The sequence below is a fragment of the Sapajus apella genome, unplaced genomic scaffold (assembly GCF_009761245.1).
Source record: "Sapajus apella isolate SASKATOON/1434 unplaced genomic scaffold, GSC_monkey_1.0 scaffold179, whole genome shotgun sequence".
Lineage (NCBI taxonomy): Eukaryota > Metazoa > Chordata > Mammalia > Primates > Cebidae > Sapajus > Sapajus apella.
The window spans coordinates 150,623-174,604 of NW_022437119.1; the positions used below are offsets into that span (position 1 = coordinate 150,623).

The 23,982-nt window shown below is 36.4% G+C and overlaps 1 long non-coding RNA gene across 1 annotated transcript; it reads right to left on the reverse strand.

The window, feature by feature from the left end:
- Positions 1 to 7,428: 7,428 nt before the first annotated feature.
- Positions 7,429 to 23,251, reverse strand: LOC116543029. Its single transcript, XR_004265445.1, has 3 exons — positions 23,239 to 23,251; positions 19,894 to 19,901; positions 7,429 to 7,538 (listed from the first exon to the last, which is right to left on the reverse strand). It is a non-coding gene; the product is annotated as an uncharacterized LOC116543029 (long non-coding RNA).
- Positions 23,252 to 23,982: the final 731 nt, after the last annotated feature.

Sequence of the window (23,982 nt, forward strand, 5' to 3'; positions counted from 1 at the left end):
CGGGTCAAGCTCGAACTGATGTGCTGGCTGCAAAACTCTCAAGCAAGAGGGCTTCAGTTTGCTGGTCTTTGTGTTGGTGGGACTTGCCAAGCCATATGACTTGTCTCCCTGCTTTCAGCATTCTCTCCTTCTGTGGGGCAGGTAGATACGTCCTGCAGGTGCGCTCCATGCTAGTCAAAACTTCCACCCAGATCTGTGCCGACAACTCACAGTGCTGGGTCAGCCCAAGCTGTCGCTCATATCTCTGTTGGTAGCTCACAGCCCTTTTCAGCCCCATGGCGTTCTCCTGGACTATGGATTGGAGAGGACATGGGAGAAGTGTGGTATCTGAACCAGAGTGCCGAGAGGGTAAAGTCCCTGATTCTCAAGCCAGTTGCACTTCCCGGGTGGGGCAATGCCCCACCCTGCCTCAGTTTACCCTCCTTGTGCTATGCCCACTGTCCAACCAGTCCCATTGAAATGAACCTTGTACGTCAGTTGGAAATGTTGAGATCATTCACCTTCTGCGTCTCTCTCACTGGAAACTGCGCTCTGGAGCTGTTCCTATTCAGCCATCTTGGTGGAAGTCTGATAAGGGCTGTTTTCAAACTGATATCTTATCCTTCTTAGTGCCTCAAAACTAGGTCCTATTCAGACATGTTATACTGTTAGGATGAGTTTATTTCAGTGCAAAAATACATTGAAATCCATGTGTAACTTTTTATAATACACATTTTTCATGAAGTTCTTGAAGTCCAAACAGAGTTAGGAAGCAACCAATCTTTGCTTTCTCAATAAATTAATGAATTAATAGAAGAGTCTGGGGAATCAGCAAAGACTACTACTTTTGTTCCTAGACAATAGTGTTCTCCAACAGAGAATCTAAAAGCACCAACCATATAAGGAACACCTAGTAGTTCTAGGTGTTTTACACAAATTATTCCTCAGAAATGAGTATATAATTATCACATTTTAGAGCCTAGGAACTAAGGGTTATATAATTACTAAAGAACTAAGGTTCTTCCATTCAAAGTAAATTCACAGTGAGCCAAGAAGTCAAACCTTGTAAGGTGGACGGCCAGTTTGTGTTAGCTTTTCTATCTGAGGACCAAGGATAACAAGATTGGCCCAGGGCAGTCATCACAGAATAAGGATTAGGAAGTTCATGTTAATAGCATCTCCCCTAATGTCCTTTGAAAAAATACAAAATCCATGAAATTACCAAGCATTGTTCTTATTACAAGGGATTTTGAAAACTGCCGAATGTACTTTTAACTTGAAAGATTGTGCGAGGAATCATTTTAATTCAGATTCTCATTTGGTATGAAATCAATAAACATCCTTTTAAAAGATTTCTTTCTTTGCTGTAAGTGGTTATGAGTAATAACGTGGGTATAAATCTTCTTAATTCTTCCTGAGCTATTTGAAATTCTTAATCATGATCAGAGTATAAAACAGAACAAGATATTATATGTGTATCATTAAAAACGATATTTCTGAAAAGTCACTTTAAGTTTTCTTTCTCTGGACTAAATGATAGTAGTTCTCAGTGACGGAGCATGCAAACCTTCAATGGGAGGAGAACTGCTTCTTTGATGCTCAATTTAAGCCCTGAAAACTTACAATCTTTTTTCCTATCAAAGATGAATTTCAATACCTTGAAATTATGAGCAGAGGAGAAGCAAAGATGAGTGGAGGAAGCTGTCTTGAGAGGTAGAAAGAACCATGAATAAAGTCAGAAGACTTGCCCACTAGGTGCATGTTGGCTGGTTATGTCCATTCTTTTCCCTAAGCTTCAACTTTCTCATCTGTAAAATGATGGGATTGGGTAGATGACCTCTAACTCCCTCCCAGAACTTGGATACAAAGACTCTATAAGAAGGAGCATCTGAGCTAAATCTTTAAGGCCTTGTCCACATATTTTGGAAAACACAGGAAAATACCTTTTGTTCCAATTAAATCCTTGGATAGGAAATGACAATATTAGTTACTTTGTAGAAGTTGGTTAGTATTATTTTCTGAGTATCACAACAATATATAAAACCTGTCATGAAGGAAAAAACATAGATTTTTCTACTGGAATGGCTAAAATTAAAGACACTGACCATACCAAGTGTTGGCAAGGATGTAAAACAAGTGAAATGCTTATACATTACCAATACACATGTAAAATGGTGCAGTCACTTTGAAAACAGTTTTGCATATGACCCAGAAATTCCACTACTAGGTATATACCCAAAAGAAGTAAAACATAAACCAAAGAAACATATACCCATAATAATTGAAAACATATATCCACACAGAAAGTTGTACATAATGTTCATACCACAATTATTCATAACCACCGTAAAGCAGAAACAACTAAAATCTCCATCAACTGATGAATGGGTAAAAATATTTTGGTATATCCATACAATGAAATATTATTTGGCAGTAGGAATGAATGGTTACTGATACGTGTCACAACATGGATGAACCCTGAAACTGATATGCTAACCGAAAGAAGAAAAGTCACAAGAGCTGCATATTGTTTCATCCCATTTGAATGAAATATCCAGAATAGGGAAATCTAATTAATGTTAAACGTTATAGAACTTAACCTTTTAGTGAGGAATAAGGTCTAGAAGAAAAGGACAGAAGGACTTCTTGGGTGCTGGTAACGTTATCTTTCTTGATATGGGCGCTGATTACTGTGATTTGTCCAATTTGTGAAAATTTAATGAGATATACACTTATGATCTGTGCACTTTTCTGTGTGAATGTCATTCTCCTAAAGAACTTTACTAAAAAATCTAAAGAGGCTATTTATAATTCAGCTGTTTTGATTTTCTGGGGGAATATTACCTCTGCACAAATACCTGCATCGTCTTGAGTGCTCTGTTTGAACACAAAACCAGAAAAGGTGCAGTATAACTTTGATGTGATTTTCTTCCCTTACTCCCTGGAAGAGCTTCAGACATTTTCAAGATCATAAATAGTAAGCACTCTGGGTATCCAAAGTAATGGGGCAGTCATTTTAAATATAAAAGACAATGTTCCTGTAAAGTGAATATTTTCTTCATGAAACCTATTTTCAAGTAAATTTCTCCTTTCCATCTGTCTGTTCTTCCTTTCTTCCTTAAATCCTTCCTTCTGCTCATCCATCAATCCATTTATTTAACACATACTGACTCATTAACCTCCAGTCACAATTTAGTCATACAAATCAGTAAAATGTCCCTTTTTAGACAAAGGACTATGTTCAATTTTCTATATTTGTTGTTAGAATTGACCACTAACTTGATGATATTAAAATATTATCTGTACATGCTGATTCTCAACATAATGTGTGAGCATACTAAAATATGATGAAAAAAATCAATAAATCAATAATTGCATCAGTACTGTTTTATCACAAACATACATATCAACAAATGTATTTTTATAGTTGCAGGTCCTGGAATGAAGAGAAAACATTCCAAATGAATACATAATTCAGCCATGCTCCTTCATATATGCAGAGGGGACTTCAGATCAAACCCCAGGATCCATGAACCCTACCACCTAACTTTACCACCTACCTATGGTGACAGTAGCCTGGGTAGCCATGAGGTCCTGATTTTATCTCTGCTAATCTTCCCTTTTTCTCTCTTTTAAAGTTACATTGCATTCAAGGGAATTACTCAACCAAAAAGTTAACTCTTCAAAACCGCCTTCATCTTTTACGTTCTGAGATTTAAAGAAAAGGGGGTGGGGAAAGAAAAAAGACTTTTAGTATCACATTCATTATTAGTATGGAAAAAAGCCTAAAAATTCTGCCAAATTTTGAGAAGCGACATTCTAATCTTTAACAAAAACCAACCAAAAGCTAAGTGATTAGAATAACCACTAACAGCTTTTTCTTTCAAAAAGTTTTCAGTGATGCATTAAGAAAAGAGAGAAAAAAACACGATTTAAGTTCCTCTGGTTCAGCTTGTAAACTTGGCCTTTTAATCTAAAAACCTGAGTCATTTGATCCCTCAACTCTCCTCGGCAGAGAGTCACCAGACATTATACCTGAGTCACTGCCACAATAATAGATGATCTTAACACCGGGCTTTTCTCCAATGATAAAGTGAAGAATGTTCTAAAAAAAAAAAAAAAAAAAAAAAAAAAAAAAAGAGGGAGAGAAAGAAGGGGGGGGGAGAGAGAGAGAGAGAGGGAAAATATTCTCTAAGTAAAAAAGGCCAGGAGGACCTCTCTGCTCCACTGCTTCAGGTTTGTCAGGCACGAGGAGACAGGACTGAACTTTTCCAAGAATCTCCTCAGATAACTTTCCTCAGTTGTATCAGGCCCAATACACAAAAGCCCTGAGAGACCCTCTAGGCATGACCAATTTTCCTGTTCTTTTTTATAAATGTATGGTATATAATGTTTTCCAAATTGTTTTGTACACTCAACACTATTTTCCAGAATCATCTTTGTAGAAGTATATGGATGTAGTTAGTTACTTTAAACTGCCATATAGCCTTCCATATTAAAATATGCTGTATTTGATAGTATTAATCCATTCCCATATGTTGGACATTAATTTGTTACTATGAAAATAAACATTCTTCTTTATGTATCCTGTACTACACATGCAAGGGTTTCTCCATGGCAGATATCTAGAAGTGGGATTTGGGATCATAATAAGGTGTGCATATCTTTGACTTTGCTAGATGTTGCCACATGCTGTTCATGGCAGGTGTATAAATTGATACTACCTCAAAAGTCCTAATTCCTTATATCCTTGGGATATGACCACTTGGTATTATTCCACTTTTTAGTGTTTACTAATTTGATGGTTGTTACTTATTTTGAATTTAATGTACATTTCCCTCATTACTAGTAAGCTTGGGAAACTTTGATCATGTTTATAGGTAAGTCTGATTTTCCCTTCTATAAATTGCCTAGTCACGTTGTTTGCATATTTTTCTAATGAACTGTTTGTCTTTTAAATAATAGCTTCTGTAGTGCTTTATAGCTTCTGGATATTAATTTGTTGTTATTTATAGGCACTAAAAATACCTTCTACCATTATGTGGCACCTGATTTTGAAAGTTCTCTGTGGCATATATCATTATATAAGTCTTTATTTTTAATGAAGTCAAATTTATCAATCTATTCTTTTATGGTTTTCATCATGCAATTGTAAGGAATCTTTTCTATTTTGAAGTCATGAAGATATTCTTCAAAATTTTAAAAGCAAGCAATTTTTGATATTCATGTTTAGGTTTTTAATCCATCTTTAATTTGTGTATAGTATAGGGTAGGAAATTTTTTTTTTACATAATCTTTAAAGTACTTATAAAGTTATTAATTCTTATTTAGCTTTTTTTCTAAAAAAAAAAAAAGAAAGAAAGAAAGAAAAAAAAAAGAATGAAGGAGAGGAAGAAAGAGAAAGAGGAAGAGGGAGAGAGAACGGGGGTGTTGCTTTATTGCCCAGGCCAGAATGCAGTCTAAAAATGGATATGCCTATAATTGTGCTTAATAATAGAGACATGAAAAAAAATGAGGGAAGAAAATAACAAACAAGCAGCCAACCAATATTTCATTGAAACCTGTAAATAGATGTGATGTGGTACTGATAAGAGTGTATATTTTGTGTAAAGTGGAGAGTTCTATAAATGTTAATTAAGTTTACTTGTTCCAGATCTGAGTTCAAATCCTGGATATCGTTGTTAATTTTCTGTGTCATTGATCTAATATTGATGTTGAAGTCTCCCACTATTATTGTGTCAGAGTCTAAGTATCTTTATAAGTCTTATATATCTGGGTATTCCTGTATTGGGTGCGTATATATTTAGGATCTTTAGCTCTTCTTGTTGCATTGATCCTTATCATTATGTAATATCCTTCTTTGCTTCTTTTGATCTTTGTTGCTTTAAAGCAACTCCTGCTTTTTATTTATTTATTTATTTTTGCTCTCCATTTGGTTGGTAAATCTTTCTCCATCCCTTTGAGTCTTTGTGTATCCTTGCATGTGAGATGGGTCTGGATGCAGCATACCGATAGGTTTTGGCATTTTTTGCCTATCTATGTCTTTGGATTAGGGGATTTAGTTGATTTAAATTTAGAATTAATAATAATATATGTGAGTTTAATACTGCCATTTAATGTTAGCTGGCTGTTTTGCCTATTAGTTGATGTAAATTCTTGATTATGTTGATGCTCTTTACTTTTTGGTATTTTTTAGAAAGGCTGATACTGGTTGTTCCTTTCTATTTCTAGTGGTTCTTTCAGAAGCTCTTGTAAAGCAGGCCTGGTAGTGATGAAATCTCTGAGTGCTTGCTTGTTCACAAAAGATTTTATTTTTCCTTCGCTTATGAAGCTTAGTTTGGCTGGATGTAAAATTCTGGGTTGAAAGTTCTTCTAAGGATGTTGAATATTGGCCCCCACTCTCTTCTAGCTTGTAGGGTTTCTGCTGAGAGATCTGCTGTGAGTCTGATAGGCTTCCCTTTATGGGTAACCTGACCTTTCTCTGTGGCTGCCCTCAGTATTTTCTCCTTCATTTCAACCCTGGTGAATCTGGTGATTAAGTGCCTTGAGGTTGGTCTTCTTGAGGAATGTCTTTGTGGTGTTCTGTGTATTACCTGGAGTTGAATATTGTCCTGCCTTGCTAGGTTGGGAAAGTTTTCCTGAATAATATCCTGAAGCATATTTTCCAGCTTGGATTGATTCTCTTTGTCACATTCAGGTACACCTATCAAGTGTAGATTAGGTCTTTTCACATAGTCGCATATTTCTTGGAGACTTTGCTCGTTCCTTTTTATCCTTTTTTCTCTAATCTTGTCTTCTCATTTTATTTCATTAAGTTGGTCTTCGACTTCTGATATCTTTTCTTCTGCTTGATCGATTCGGCTGTTAAAACTTGTGCATAGTTCGCGAAGTTCTCGTGTTGTGTTTTTCATCTCCATTAATTCACTTATATTCCTCTCTAAATTGTGTATTCTTGTTAACATTTCGTCAAACCTTTTTTCAAAGTTCTTAGTTTCTTTACATTGGGTGAGAACAAGTTCTTTTAATTCACAGAAGTTTCTTATCATCCACCTTTTGAAGCCTGTTTCTGTTAATGGAACACACTCGTTCTCCATCAGGCCTTGTTCCATTGCTGATGAGGAACTGTGATCCCCTGTAGAGGGAGAGGCATTCTGATTTTGGGTATTCTCAGCCTTTTTTTGGCTGTTTTCTTCCCTTCTTTATAGAGATTTGTCCATCTGTGGTCTTTATAGTTACTGTCTTTATAGTTGGGTTTCTGAGTGGGCGTCCAACTTGATTCCCAGTGCTAAAATCTGAGAAACCCACTGTGCCAGCCAAAACAGTGGCATTAAGGTTGATGGTGCTTTTCTGACTCCGCACCAAGAACCACCGCACCAAGGCAGCAGCAAAACTGCCTTGCTGGCCACAAGAGTCGTGCTGGCGACCCGTGGGGCTCCTCCGCTAGGAATCTCCTGGTGCGTGGGCAACAAAAATTCGTCTGAAAGTGTGGCGTCCTCTCCTTCTCTGCACTTTCACTGGGAGCTACAATCCCGAGCTGCTAACGATCAGCCATCTTGAATCTCTCTCTCAGGGAATTTTACTTTTTTTCTATATGAATAGTCAGTTGTCCCAGGATTACTTGAGTAATTCATCCTTTCCCCACTGATTTGTAGTATTCCCTCTGTAATACACCAAGTTCTCATTTATGTGTGAGTTTGTTTCTGGAATTTCAACCCTGGTACCAAAATCACACTTTTTATTAATACAGTTTAATAATGATTCTTAATTTCTTATACAGCTGGTCTTTCTATCTTGTTCTTTTTCTCCAAAAGAATCTTGGCTATGATTTTCCTTTTCTCTTTTTATATGAATTTTAAGATAAATTTGTCAAGTTCCATGAAAACGATATGTGAAGTTTGATCGGAATTGCATTGAACTACAAACTAATCTGTAGAGAATTAACCTCTTTATGACAATGAGCCTTTCAAACCATTAAAATGGTATATTTCTTCTATTATTTATATTATTGTTTATGTTCTTCAATAAAATCTTAAAATATGTACTTACGATCTTACATAACTTCTGTGAGGTATATTTCTAGATTTATTATGGGTTTTGCTGCTATAGTGAATCGAGATTTTCATCTCCAATTTAGGATTTTCTCTTGCAAATAAATTCTAATTCTAGTATATTTCTACAAATTAAATAACTAGCTAATGACATAGATCTTAAAAGTAGGAGACATCCTGAGTCCACCAAATTTTAGTCAATTTTGTCATTCCATTTAACAAAGTAGGGCAATTCCTAATGTGTTCAAAGACTGCTTTTTAGTTAGTTTGACATTGTTTCTTCAATATATATATTTCAGAAATGATATTTTTCCTATAAAAGCTTCTACTTTTCCTCTATGTGATTCCTTTCCATTGTGGTACTCATGTATGCAAGTTTTTTTTTTTTCTTTTTATTCTTTAGAATATGTGTTGGTGCTTAATTTTCATTTAACATATATACTTGTTCAAAGTAACTTTTTGTCATTCAAAGTCTCTGGGTTTAGAGAACATATTATTTACACACATAGACACACACACATGCACATGCAAACACACTTTTTCTGCTTTTTTTCTATATAAAGTGCTTCTTCTTGACACGATTTACCTTGTTTGGTATTTGTATTCCCTTTCAACTCTTCTATATTTCTAGTCATTCTGTCCTTATTTTCTCATTAAATTTTTCATTTTAGAAAAATCTCTTCTTTATTAGACAAAGCAGATTCTTAACCATTTTCCTCATTTGAATAGTTTCATATTCTTTTGTAATTCAGAACTTAATATACAAGAACTATCTTTCACAAACTTCATATCACATTAATCTGCATGTTCAAGATAACTGCTGTCCTTTATAATTGACTCTGCAACAGGATCTGTAGCTATATAAATATTTATATTTACAATCATCCATGATCTTGTTCTAAATCTTCACCAATATTTCTGAGTGGCTGTACTAATTTACATTCCCACAACTATGGTTTCAATATGGTTTGGTCCTACCAAAACTCATTTTGAAGATTGATGCCCAATGTAACTGTGTTAAGGGGCAGTGGGACCTTAAAAAGGCATTTGGGTCATGAAGGATTCACCCTCATGAAGGAATTCATGCAGTCTCAAATGAGTGAGTGAGTTCTGACTCTTATGGAACTGGATTAGTTACCCAGAGAAAATGTTGTTGTAAAGCGAGGTCACTCCTCATGTTTTGTCTCTTTTGCACATGCCCACTCTCACATGCACTACACAATGTGATGCCATCCACCATATTATAATGTAGCATGAGGCCCTCATTAGATGCAGCCCGCCTACCTTGGACTTTGAAGCCTTGATAATTGCAATAAATAAATTTCTTCTTTAAAAAATAAATTCCTTAGTCTTAGGTATTCAGCTATAGCAACAGAAAATGAACTAAGATGCTCAACCAACAGGGTATAAGGGTTCCCTTTGGCCCATGATCTTGCCAACTCTAACTTTTGTCTTTTTGATAATAGCCATACTAAAGGGTGTGAAGTGGTATCTTACTGTGGTTTTAATTTGCATTTCCCTGTTGATTAGTCATGTTGAGTATTTTTTCATATACCTATTGGCTATTTGTATGCCTTCATTTGAGACATGACTATTCAAGTCCCTTGTAAACTTTAAAAGTAGGTTATTTGCTTTCTTGCTATTGAGTCCTCTGCGCTCCTTATATACTTTGTACATTAACACCTTAATAAATGTATATTTTGAAAATATTTTCCACCATATGTAGTTTGTCTTTTCACCCTATTAATTGCTTCCTTTGTTGTGCAGAAGCTTTTTAGTTTTATGTAATTCCATTTGTCTATTTTTGCTTTTGCTCTCTGTCTTTTTGGATCTTATCCAAAAAAAATCATTTCCCATGCCAATGTCGCGGAGCTTTCCCTCATGTTTTCCTCTAGTAGTTTCATAGTTTGGAGTATTACATTTAAATCTTTAATCCATTTTGAGTCGATTTTCTATAGGTGTAAAATACAGATCTTGTTTAATTTTTTGCACATGGATATCCAGTTTTCCCAACACCATTTATTGAAGACTGTCCCTTCCTCATTGTGTGTTCTTGGCTCCTTTATCAAAAATGAATTGGCTTTAAATGAATGGATTTATTTCTAGGCTCTCTATTCTGTCCCACTAGTCTGTGTGTCAGGACCACGCTATTTTGATTATTATAGCTTTGTAGTATATTCTGAAGTCAGGTAGTGAGGTATCTCCAGCTTCCTTCTTTTTGCTCAAGATTTCTTTGGCTACCTGGGATCTTCTATGGTTTCACACAAATGGTAGGATTATTATTTCTACTTCATTGAAGAATGCCACTGGTATTCTGATAGGGATTGCACTGAATCTGTAAATCATCTTGGGTAGCATAGATCTTTTAATATTAATTCTTCTAGTTCATGAACAGTAGATATCTTTTCATTTATTTTTATCTTCTTCAATTTCTTCAAAAGGATTGCTTTTTAAAGAGAAACTAGATGAACTTTTTGATTGAATACACTAAGGGGAGGGTGCACATTCCCTAGTAGGGGATCCTTTACTTAGGTGCCATAGGAATAAACTGAATTTTGCTTAAGCTGGTACAAGAAAAAATAGCATTTTCCCTTTGATATTCCATTTCCATAGCAGTAGCCAAATCAAAGCCGCTAAATACTTGAAAGAGGAACTACAACTGAGGGATATTCTCTAAGTTCTCCTCAACAATCCTGTTCACCTTAATTTGTATTTTTTCTTTTTTTGCTTTAAGTTGGTTAATTGTTGTGAGGGTCTGGAAAAAAAAGAAGAGAAAACCTCATAACCCAAACATATTGTGGCAGGGAAGAGAGAAGTAACAAATCTTGCAGAAACAACTTAAGACCTGAAAGAAAGTCAGAGGTAAGATAAGAGACACCAGTGCAGAATTACAGATGCCATATTTGTTGTCAGAATTGGTTTTTATAACATTTTGTTATTGGTTCTTATTATTATAGAAGAGAACTCTGGATTTTTATTTATTGATCCCATGCCCAGAAGACTGGTTGAACTCTATATTGCTTCCATTAGTCTGTCTACATGATCTCTTACATTATCTGTGTAGAAAACATACCGTCTGTGAAAAATAACAATATATTTTAACATTATAGTTTTCTTTTCCCTATAATTAGTTAAGACTGCATTTATAATGCCCAATAAAAATAGTGATGAGAGGTTTTCTTGTCAGTTTTCTTCCTGACTTGAAAGGGACATCTAATATTTCAAGTTTAAGTATAATGTTTGCTATAGGATTTTGCTAGATAAGCTTTATCAGGTGAAGGAATCTATTTCCAGTTTGTTAGGTGACAATGTTTTTTTGAAATTTATGGAATATTTTATGTACCCACTGAGTTGATATAAGGGTTTGTTTTCTCCTATAATCTAGTTTATAGCTGTGGATTTCAAACTATATTGCATTTTCGTCAAATAATCTAGTCTATAGGATACTGCTTTTTGGTACCACAGATTATCTTCAGGACATAGTGAAAGGCCAATTTTTGAACATGTCCCCTATTTGTTAGAAAAGAATTTGTATTGCCTTATCATTGGGTGCAGGGCTGCATACATGTCCATTGGATCAGATTTAACCATTTTGTTATTCGAATCTTCCATATTCTCAATATTTGTTTGCTTGATCTATCAGTTTATATGAGCACAGTATGTTAAAATTCCCCAGTATGATTATGTACTCATCAACTTCTCCTTATAATTCTGTTAATTTCTGCTTCATATATTTTGAAGGTGTGTTGTTAAATGAACCAGGTTCAGGACGGTAATTTTGTGTATGGAATTATTCATTTTATCATTAAGTAATGTCCTTCTTTACTTATAATGATGCTTTGGTCATTAACATACATTTTGTCAGCTACTGCCTAAACCAACATTTTTAAGTTAATATTTGTCTGGTGTTTATTTTTCACCTATTTACTTTCAACATTTCTCTGTCATTATGTTTTAGTAATGTGAAGTTTAATAACTATAGAGCTGAGTTCTTTAGAAAATCCAACACTGATAATCTTTATCTTTAAACCAAACAATTTATTTTATATTTATTATAATTGCTTATTATTTTTACCATCTAATTTTGAGTTTTATATTTGCCATGTTGTTTCTACTTCTCTGTATACCATTTTATTGACAGAATTTTCATTTTTTCTTTTATGCCTTCTGTTGGTTTGGAAGTCTTACGTTTTATTACCATTCTTTTAGTGGTACACACAATTTTTTACATTGACTTTTAAGAGCATGTAGTTGACCAATATCTCGATCATCCTATAAAATGCAAAGATTTAGAATGTTTTAAATCTTACTTATTACTTCTCTTCATCTTCCATGTTACTGTTGTCCAGGAGTTTTGTTGCACTTCATTTTAACCTTCTCAAGGTAATGATTATTGCTGCTTATGCAGCCCATGCTTATTAAGATTTACATACTTTATCAGTATCACTGGTCCAGCTGCTTGTTACGGCTCACACTTTCTTTCTTTGTTTTAATAAATTGCCAATACAGTCCATCCTGCAATCGTACTTTTTATTAAGGACCTGTTATTCATAAAATTTCTCCAGCTTATTCATTTCAAAATGCCTTTATTTTTCTCTCTCACTTCAACAGTAATGTTTTAGAGCCAATTGTGCCCCTTCCCCCAAATTCATTTGTTGAAGCCCTAACTTGTAATTATTATGGATATCAGCCCTTTGGAGAGGTAATTAATGTTAAATGAGTTCATGAAGGTGGGGCTCTAATCCAAAAGCACTGGTGTCCTTATAAGAAGAGAACAGAAATCAGAAATCTCTCTCTCTCTTCTATCCTCTCTTCTCTCTTCTCTCTCTCTCCCTCTCTCTCTCTCTCTCTCCCCCCACACACACACACATACACACACAGAAGAAAGGCCATGTGAAGACATAGCAATAGAGAGCCATTTTCAAGTCAGAAAGGGAGTCTTTACCAGACACCCTCTCTGATGGTACCTTGATCTTGAACTTCTAGCCTCTAGAACTATGAGAGAACAAATTTATGTTGTTTAAGCCACCCAGGATGTGGTATTTTGTTATGGTGGTCTTAGAAGTGTAACACAACTACTTTAGCTGGATATAGAGTTCTAGGTTAATAAGTATTTTTCCTTACCTGTTTGAAGATACTTTTATTGTTGCTGGTATGAAGTCCACTGACCTCTAATTGACAATCTTCTAATAGGTCATCTCTTTTCTTTCTGACTTTTAAGATTTTCTTTCTCAGTGTTTTGCAATTTCATTACAATGTGGCTAGGTTTATTTGTTTTTGTTACTCTGCTTAGGATTTAATGGGCTCCTTTGAAGTGAGTATCCAAGTCTTCCTTCAATTCTGGAAAATTTGGAGCTGTTATCTCTGTGAATATTGACTTTCTTACATTTTCTTGATTCTTTCCTTCTGGAACATTTGTTAGATTTATACTGGACCTCCTCATTCTACCTCCATGTCCTTGAACCTCTATATATCTTTTGATGTTTCTGTGTTGCATTTTGTATGATTTCTTCAAATATTATTCTGACCTTCCCTTTTAAAATTTCAATAATCTTTTTTTCTAGAAGTTGTATTTATTTTCAAATCTACCTGTCATAGTATACTTTTCTCTCATGAGTGTTTCTAATCCTTCCTTTATCTGGTTAATCAGCTCAACATTTCATTGTATTATTTTTTCTAGTTTGTGGCTGTTTGCCCCACCCCCCTCCCTGTGTCTCATGTTGCTCCCTTCATTTTCCTATGGAGTTTTTAATTTCAGTTGTCTATGCTTTTCTCTACAAAATCCACAAACACTTGGCTTAGGCTTCCCAGTACAGTGCAAAGAGCATATCTTTTGACACCAGATAGGGCAGGGCATGACTTTGGACAAGTCATTTAAGCTTTACAACTGAGGAAATCCTAGTTTTCTCAGTTGTGAAATATGGATAATAATAAAAATAACAACCTGTTAAGAGCTGATATGAAGACCAAAGGATAAAATGAGGTTAAAGTAGCTGGTGTACAGAAAAATTTTAATAAACATTAGCTTTTGAATCATCTCTATTTCACTCACTCTTTTCCCTTTCTTAAGGTGTTAATGTAATTATCTCTCTTTCTTGTGTTATAAATCCCTGGTTTCTAACTTTAGCCTCCCTATTAGACAAAAGGATTCTTGCTTAGTCAAGTAGGATAAGGAAGTGGTTGGACAGCTCCATGACTACCTTCTTTGAAGACATCTACCCAAGCCCTTGCCCAGAGAACGTGCACCACAACACATATCAATCAAATGGAACTGAACCATTTGAAAGACATAAGCATCTAATTTCAGTGTTTTTCTCCTCTCCACTGGGAATGTTATTTGGATACCTAGAATAGAAATCTTCACTCACAGAGCTATTAGTTTCCTATCCCAATTGGCTACTGTGCAAAATTATTACAGGGTTTAGTGTGATGAGCTGGCAAGAAATGTTTGCCAAGTTTCAAAGGTATAAGGGAAGATGCTATAACCCTGAGAGGCACTTTCTTTTTAATTCTCTTTGGAAGTGTTTGGAACACTCAGAACAAAATGTAGTCCTTGGGCTGTCTTTTCTCAGATAGCTGGTACTAAATTTCTCTTTACTGTTACCAGTTTACTAAATAAGTGTATTTGTATTTAATTACTGCTGAATGCTGGCAGTTCTTCTATTGGTCCTTTTGTTCAGTACTTTAGGATGAGGGGACTAACATGTGGTGGCATGTGAATGTTCTTTTATTCATTTCAAAGTCAGTTATTATCACAAAAATGTATAACTCATACAGACCATCAGCCTAAAGGGAGTAATTTAATATAATTCTGAATAAATTCTAAAGACTCTTAGCTAGTTCCATCTTTCATTCATAAATCAAGTGTGGATATAACGTTTCTGTTGAATAGTTAACATGTAAAGGGGGGTTATGCACAGCAGATAATCTGATAAGCAAAGCCCTGTATATTCATTAGGTATGTTAGGCCAAACCTGAAACAAAATAAGCTTAATTAGGTGCAGAGAGGCGAAGCTACTTGTCCAAGGTCACACAATCCATCCATTTTTCTCCTTGATTCTACCTTAATCCAAGAAACCATCACATCTTGTCCAGTCTGCTCCCAACGGCTGCCTAAATAGTCACCAGGCCTTCAGTGTGGTGTCTACTTTAATCCATTCTCCACCTTACACTTCCAGAGACATCTGTTTAAAACACCATCTTACATAAAACCTGCCAATGGCTTCCTGTTGTTCTTACACTAATGTTCAAGTGCTTTACCATGGACAGGTAGACCTGGAAGTCTCCATGCCTTCTCAACTCCTCAGTCTCAGCTTTCTCCACTTTCATGTGCTGTGCTCCAGACATGCTAGCTTTTATACAGTGCATTAGAACATACTGTATTCTCTTGTTATGCCTTAGGAATTTTAAGCCTGCTCTTCCGTTCTTCAGGAATTTTCCCTTCACATACTCTTGCCTAAATAACTCCTCATTGTTCATATTCATTCTTTATATCTCAACTCGATTTTGACTGTCTCAGAATGTGAAGCTCCGTCAGTGAAGTCCACTGATGCCCAGACTAGACCAGGTCTCTTGTAACATGTACTTTTTCTTCATAGCGCCTACTATGTTTGGAATAGAGTAAGTTCAATAGCTATTTGGTGAACATATGAATAGGTTAACAACTCACTTCCTGACTTGGTGTCAAGCTACAAAAAGATTTTTAGTTAAGTAGTGGTCCAGGATTTAAACCCAGGGATTCAACCTCTCCCTATTCTCTCCTGTTACCCAGACTCTATTTTCTCATTCTTCCTTTCTCCACTCCTCTGTTCCTTTGTCTCCAACTTGTCTGGCCAGTGGTCTCCTCACAACAGGCACTGCCCAATCCCACTGGTGGCTCAGTGAGGACTATTCTCAGTTTAATCTAAACACATTTTGGCAACTGATCTTTGTCCAGCAAGAGCTTTCCTCATACACAGAAGAGGCAATTAAATACCTGCTAATATTTAAAATGCCACCATCAGGATATTGTTCCATCCAATAAGAATGGCTGTCCCCATATATCCCTCTCAAAATCCTTATAAGCCTATTGTGGGAAAGGTAACGCTTGCCTTGTCCACACCTCAGAGTCAACACTTTTATGAGTCCATTCTCTTCATCTGGCTCAGAGTGGACCTAGGCACAAATGAAAGAAGGTACTGAAATAAAAAAGAAATGAAGGAGAAAAAGAAGGCCCTCAATTTGTCCACAAGCTAAATCTGCCTCTCTTTTCCTGTCTATTTTCCCATTTGCCATTAGTGCAGAATGGGTATTTTAACTTTTAAACCTGTATATTACCTGTACATTAATTCATCCATACCAAACCAATGGTAAATTGTGTGAATGTGTGTCTGGGTGTGTGTGTATTTCTTAAAGTACCTTCATTTGTATAGTTTGAATCTATAACAATTATTCAACTCACTCACATGTAAAACTACTCTCTGATGATTGTACCAGTTCCTCTTTCTGGCCATTTAGAGCCTCCATGCATGAAGATAGCCTTCCCCACATTTAAATTTCTCCATTAGCAAGAACATCATATAAATGGCTTCTCTGACCACCTAACACTGAAATACTCTGTAGGCCATTAGTGCATTTTGGATTAGAAAACCCAAAAAGTGTAAAATGGGAATTTGTTATTTGAATGCGCTCTAGTTATCACATGGTCAAATAAAATCAATGCAATCACTGAAATAAATGCACTGGTATGGAAGTGCAATTTGTGCTTATTTGGATACTTATTTACTTTCGACAATGTCTGGTTTTCGCATTCACCAGATCTGAAAAAGTAAAAAAACAAAAAAACAAAAAAACAGGAGGAACCACAGCACCTTCTGCATGTATAGATATTAATTTGCTTTAAAGCGATCAACATTAGTGGGTGGGTGGTATCTTTTTCACTTTAATGACCTGATGTTTTCTCCTCTGTCATTTCATTGACCAGTAAAATAAGAATAATAAATAGAAATATAAAACAATGCAACTCTATGCTACCATACTGTTTCTGTACGGTAATACACACCACCACTGGAAAGGTGAAAAAAAATCACTCAACTGAGGCTGGAATCTGGCTCTCACCTTGGCATTGGTAAAGAAGGAAATTTCATTTTTTCTTAGTGCCTTACTTTATGATTCTCTGATATTTTGGTAGCTCTATTAGGGAACCCAATATCTTGAGGGCTATTTGTCCCATGTCACAAATTATGTCTCAGAGGTTTGCCCAGAAGTATCAGAGGAGGTATTTCAGTCTATCTACCACTACACTACAGCCCAGGGAGAAAACAGTACCTAGTGCAGGTGTCTTTATTTGATGACAAAGAAAAGAAAAAATGTTCTCTTCATATTTGGAGAGGTGGGTTTTAGGGGACTGCAGGGTTGTTTGTCCTGTATCACTGTTTTGGGGATCAATTCAATGTTATGCAAAAGAATGGGAGAGTGTGATGCTGATTGGCACTTAAGGCACAGCTTCTGTTCAAGTGTGTTGATTCAATATTGATATCACTGCTTTCTAGTAAACTCCAGTTGCCCACTCATCAGACCTGTTGGTAGCATTCAATAAATGCCAGTTAAGCATTAATAAAATGTATTGCCATTTGAAAAGCCAATGGAAGATAACTAAAATAAAGATTACCAATGAAGTGTTTGTTATTGATTGGTTTATAAGACAATTCTGTTTGGAAAAGCTTAGGTTTATTAGAAATAAAACTCACCTTTGAACGTCACAGATAATTTTTGTTATACTCTATTTGCCATACTTTCCCACTTTATTACAGAGCAGAATGTTGTATCAGGCAATTTCATTCTTAGGATTAGGGATGAAGTTTCATGATCTCTGTGTCCTCAAAACCTAGCACGATACCAGGCACAGCATAAATAACCAGTAGATACACACATACATACATATTTTTATGAGGTGGCACCATAGCATAAAATCAGAACCAGCCCCTGAACACAAACTTGAAGCAAGTATTTCATATGCTTAACTTTTAAGAATCTTTTAAGTGCAGTGATTCTCAGTAGGGATTGACCTGCAGATAATGTGTAAACTTCTTAAAACGTAGAAGCCTGATTGCCACATAAGAATGAATCATAGGAAGCACTGAAACATTAAGTATACTTTTTAGTGATTACTGGTCACTGTGCATTTTCTCATCCACTCCTCCCATAACCTAATGAAAGCAGGCTATTGTGTTACCCATTTGAAAAAATGAAAAAAAGTTAGGAGGCTAGGAGAAAGTAAATGATTGCCCCAGGGAACATGATTAGCAAGTGATGGAATCAGGATTCAGACCAAAGTCCATTTGTCCTTCTTATTTCTATTGTCTTCCATCTATTTGAGCTATTCAAGCAACATCTCCAGAGCCAGGGCTTAAGCTTGTGGTAGTTTTTTGTTTGCTTGTTTGTTTAGTTTCCACAGTGATTCTGATTCATATGCTTAGTTGAGTCAGAAATTTAGGGAATGATTAAAATGAGAGAGAGAGAAAGTGAGGGGGAGGGAGGAAGGAAGCAAACTGCTCAGGCCATTAGCACAGCTCTCCAAATCTGAGTAAAGCTATGTGAAATAATGCATCCATGTGAATCAAGCAGAAGATATTGGGCCCTCACTTCGCTGCAAATCAAGCGTGCTAACACTTCTGTTGCCAGCAGTTTGCCCTAAACAATCTGTCACCTCATAGCAAGGGTGGTCCAGCCATTTATGGTACCATTGAACAGTGCTCATTAAGCCTGATAGATGGGAATACGAGGACAATGACATGATTTACATGCTATCCTAAATGAATACAAAAGGATAGATGGTATTTTCAGTTAACATTGCTGATTTCTCCCCCGTTGAATTTTTAAAGACTTTGAAAAATATTCTAAAGTTAGTGCTATTGCCGAATCAAGAAGCAACCCAGTTCCATAACAAATGCAGATCAAATACATTTGAACTGGAAAAGTAAATTTAATTTGCAGGTTTCTGTCTACATGTTCTGCTTCTATTTTCTTTGATAAGATTAGCGAACAAAGTTCAGAGGGCTTTTTCAGTTAAAACGTTTTCTCATAATGGCAAATCAATCTGCTCAGGCAAACAGAACATCAAAACACTAACAATAAGGAGCTATCATTGGAAGCTGATCCAATTTACACATAAATATACCCACTAACGTTTAAATGAAACTTTATAGAGAAACAAAATTGGTGAAAGAATCTTTTTAGTCTTTTAAAGCAGCTACTTCAATAATAACTGCAGAAGTATGCACAAATCGTGCCAACTCTAATCAATCTTGTGTATTTCTTCTGCACTGCTACAAAATACATTTCATAGAAGGGTAAAGCAAGCTCACAGCAGGCAAAATGTAGTAGCTGAATTCAAGCATAGCTAATTTGCTGCTTAGGACAGATGTGATCTACAGAATTCACCAATCCATCCTCATCAGCTCTGACATGGAGGACTGATTCGCAGCGTGCATTGCTTCTGTAGATTTTATGTTGATGAAATAGCCCTCTTGGATTTAGATGGATATTGGAGATGGTGGCAACATGTGAGCAGAAAGCATATCCTATTTTATATGCTGGCGTTAAGTATGATAAGAAGGTAATTTGTCATGCCAAGCCTGATAAAGTAGGAGCCAGGAACAGGTCTCAGACAAAGGTGAGAAGTCATAGAGAGGGTAGGGGCAAGAGACAGGATCATAACATGGAGAACAAGACGATTGCCTAATATCCATGGATCAAGAAAAACCAAAAATAAAACCAGGTCTGAGAGATTAAGAAAGCAGAGGCATAGCCCCAAAGGCTTCGACATCAGAATATATATTATGAGCCTAGAACACAAGTCTCTGGAACACCTTTGCAGGACAAACACCATCCTCCCTCTAGCCTCTTTTAGAATCCCTATATGAGCACAAAAATGATAAAGAATTTGGGGCTGAACTGCACCCACACCTTTGCCCAACCCGCAACTAACACAATCACTGAGCAAAAAGACTGGACAGTGGGACAGTTCTATTGAAGGGATAGAGAGATGGATGAGTGTACCAACTTTAACATGCAAAGTCTTTGGCAGGGAAAGGCAGTACAGGAGTGTTTAAGAGTGTGGACTATGGAATCATAATGTTCTGCGTTCAAAATCTAATTTGGTATGTTGTTAGTCACACACTGGATAAATTACCTAACCTCATCTAAAAATGGGAGTAATAGTTCTGAATTCCTATGACTGTATTGAGGATTAAATGAATTACTAAATCAAATGAAGGCACTTAGTGAAGTGCCTTCTTCATGTTAAGTACTCAACAAATGTTAGTTGCCTCTATCACCATCATCATCATCATCATCATCATCAAATAATCAGAAGGTTTTTACATTGATCAAAAGAGAGACACTATTATCTAAAACATACACACACACACACACACACACACACACACACACACACAAAGCAGAACCACAGTGAGCTTTCCCTAAAATACATGTTATAAAGTTTATTAATATTAAATATTCTACGAGTCCCCCATGCCCTGTCAAGCACTCTTTCATCTCCACTACACTACTAAAAACACACCAACCAAGATCACCAACCTCCCTGTTGTTACATCTAGGAGAAAATTTTTACTCTTCAGTGTGAATCTCTCTTGGTAACAAACGTGTGCTTCTTCTGGGCCTGTGCCTTTCCTCACTCTCTCCTTTATAACTGTTAGTAGCAAATGGAAGATACTTCACATTCAGTGTCTGTGTAGAAATATTATCTGTCATGTTATAAAATGAGAGAAGGCATACAAAGGTAAGGAGAAGACATTAAGTAGGCTGAAGAAGATGAATCAAAGAAGAGGTTTGTATATATCCTCAATTCCCAGGCACTTGTCTTCTTCTATCATGTATCTTTGGCAAAACCCAAATTTGAGTTAAGTCCAACTCCTTGATGACTCCATGCCTGCTCCCAAGCAGCTTGGGAGCTAGAAAAACACACAACCATACTGTCTGTTCCTGTTTAAACTGAAGGCCTCATATAGCAAGTGTGAGCCGTCATTGCTATCTGCCATCTATTTTCTTGGATAGTTATTTCATATTTTCTTTTTTTTAATTCTCCTTCCCTCTTCCTTTGTCTCAACTGATGTCCAAGCTTCTGATTTCAGTGAGGAAACAGAAGCAATTAGAAGAGAAATTCTACATCCTCCGACTATCACATTTACCCATCTACCAGCAACTGGTACAATAGAGTCTCCCATCTTTTTTTTAACTATTCAAAAACTTTGCCCCTGTCATTACTCCCTCTCATGACTATAACACTGCATCATCCTCATCACATTACAATAACTCCCATCTTTAAAAAAATAAACCTAATCCTTGACTACATATTCTCCTTCCTCCAGCTACCACCCTATCCTTCCCTTCCAATTTAGAAAACAACTCCTTGAAAGAGTTGTCCATCCATGCTTATTGCTCCAATTCAGCTCTTCCCATTCTCTTTTGAAATGCCCCCCACGCCCTGCCAAGCAATTTTTCATCCCCGCTACACTACTAAAAATACTCTAACCAAGATCACCAACCTCCCTTGTGACATCTAGGAGAAAACTTTTACTCTTCATGTTATCCAACTGTCTGTAGCATACACAGAGTTGATTACTCCTTCACCCTTGAAATATTTTCTTGGTTTCTGGGATACTTCACTCTCTTAATTTTCCATCTATATCCATCAGCCACTCCTTGTCTTCTCTATGTTGGCTTCTTCTTACCACCTGACATTTTAATGTTAGGGTAGCGCAAAACAGAATGCTCAGACTTTATCACTTTTCCATCTATACTTCATTATGATCTCATACAGTTTCATCTCACTACAGATGACTTCCAGATTTAAATTTTCCATCCGTCTTTCCCTTGAACTCCAATCGTGTCTATCCAATTACCTATCTACCATCTGTATCTGCATTCTAATATGCATTTCACTCTTTACTTATCTGAAACTGATGTCTTGATTTTTTCTTGCAAACCCTCTCTCTTTGCAGTTTCTTCCAACTCAGTAAGTAATGCCACTGAGTTTGCTCATACCAGAAATCTCGGAGCCTGGAGCCACTCTTAATTCCTCTCTCTCTCTCTATCTTTCTCTTTCTCTCTCTCTCTCTCTCTCTCTCTCTCTCTCTCTCGTATTACATTTTGCATTCAATGCTTTCATCTCCATTTTGAAATGCTATAACTAATCTGACTACTTTTCATCACTTCTACTATGAGCACATTACTTCAAGCCACCATCATCTTTTGCCTGGATTTCCATAACAATCTCCAAATTTGCTCCCAGGACAATACCCTTGCTCTGTGACTGACTGTTGTCCACACAGAAAGTAGAGTGATCATTTTCAAATTGCAGTCAGGTTACATCAATCTCCTGCTCAAAAGTTTCCAATGGCTTAATTCTGCCTTTGAAATAATATTCAGATTGTTTCCCCTGGTTTTTAAGGTTCTGTATGATCTGATCTCTGGTTATTCCTCTGACCTCATTTCCTACCACTCTGCTCCATGCCTTCACACTGCAGTCTAGCTGTGCTGATCTCTTTGTTTCCCTTCTAGCATACCAAGCACACTTCAGACTGGCAGCCACTGCGTTTAGTCTTTCCACTCTCTGGAGTGCTCTTCCTCCAGATATCCTCATGGCTGACTCCACTTCTCTCAGTTCTCTCCTCCAATGACCCCTTGTCAGAGAGGCCTTTCCTAACCATTCTACTAAAAAGACCAACCGTAATTATCCCTTCTCTTTCCCTATCTGCAGTGGGTTTAATAATGCCTCCCTCCACCCAAAGTTCATGTTCACGTAGAACATCAGAATGTGATCTAATTTAGAAAAATAGAGGGTCTTTTCAGAGGTAATAAAATTAAATAAGATCATACTGCATTAGAGTGGACCCTATGTCCAATGACTGGAGTCCTTGTACGAAGAGAGGAGGACAGACAGGCACACACAGAGAAGCCCATGTAAAGACAGAGACGGGGATTAGAGTGATGCAGACAAAAGTGACAAAACATAAAGGATTTCCAGAAACTACCAGAAGCTAGGAAAAGTCAAGAAAAGATTCCTGAGAACTTTGAGAGGGAAGATGGCACTAATGATGCCTTGATTTCAGATTTCTAGTCTCTAGTACCATGAAGAAACAAGTGTCCATTGTTTTAAGCCATTCAATTTGTGGTAATTTGTTATGGTCACCCTAGGAAATTAATAGACCTGTTTTATTTTTCTTCATAGCATCATGATATTATAGCAATTACATGATAATATAATATAGGTCTATTTGTTTGTTTACTGTCTGTCTCCCCCATTAGAATATAAATGTTTGAGGATAATGTCATATCGTGGAGCTAAAAACAGTGCTGGGAACTTCTTAGGCACTCAATGAATGTCACTTGAGTGAATTAAAAAATGAAAAAGGAAAGAAAAACATGAATTTCTCACTATGTGTGAAATTCCCTTTTTCATGCTTATAGTGCTTGCTTTTTCTCTCCCATCCTCTCTCTCTCCTCCCCCTCTTATCTTTTGGAGAGAAACCTAATGTCCCTGGAGTCTAGGTTATTAAAAGGTGATGTTCCCTTTCCCTGCTTTCCCTTTCTTTTTCTCCTCCTGCTATTTCATTTTATTTTTCTCCAGTCTCATATTCATAACAACACCTTTGATATGTACCATGTATGCTTTCCAATTAACAAGCTGTTATTACATCCATTATCTCATGTGACCCTTCATGTATCATGCCCAAGTGCTCAGAAACTGGGCATCCAAGTGAGTGATGATGCCTTAGATAGAACCTGGTCTTGGCTAAAGAGTGCCTATAAGTAAGGCCTTTCCCACAGAGAAGGGCCAGCGAGGAAATATGGGAAGTATGCTTGTCAAGCAAAGCTTTATTTAAAACCTGGATCCAATGACAGGAAAGTTTCTTGACTTCTTTCCTTTTTTGCCAGAGTCTGAGGTTATGCC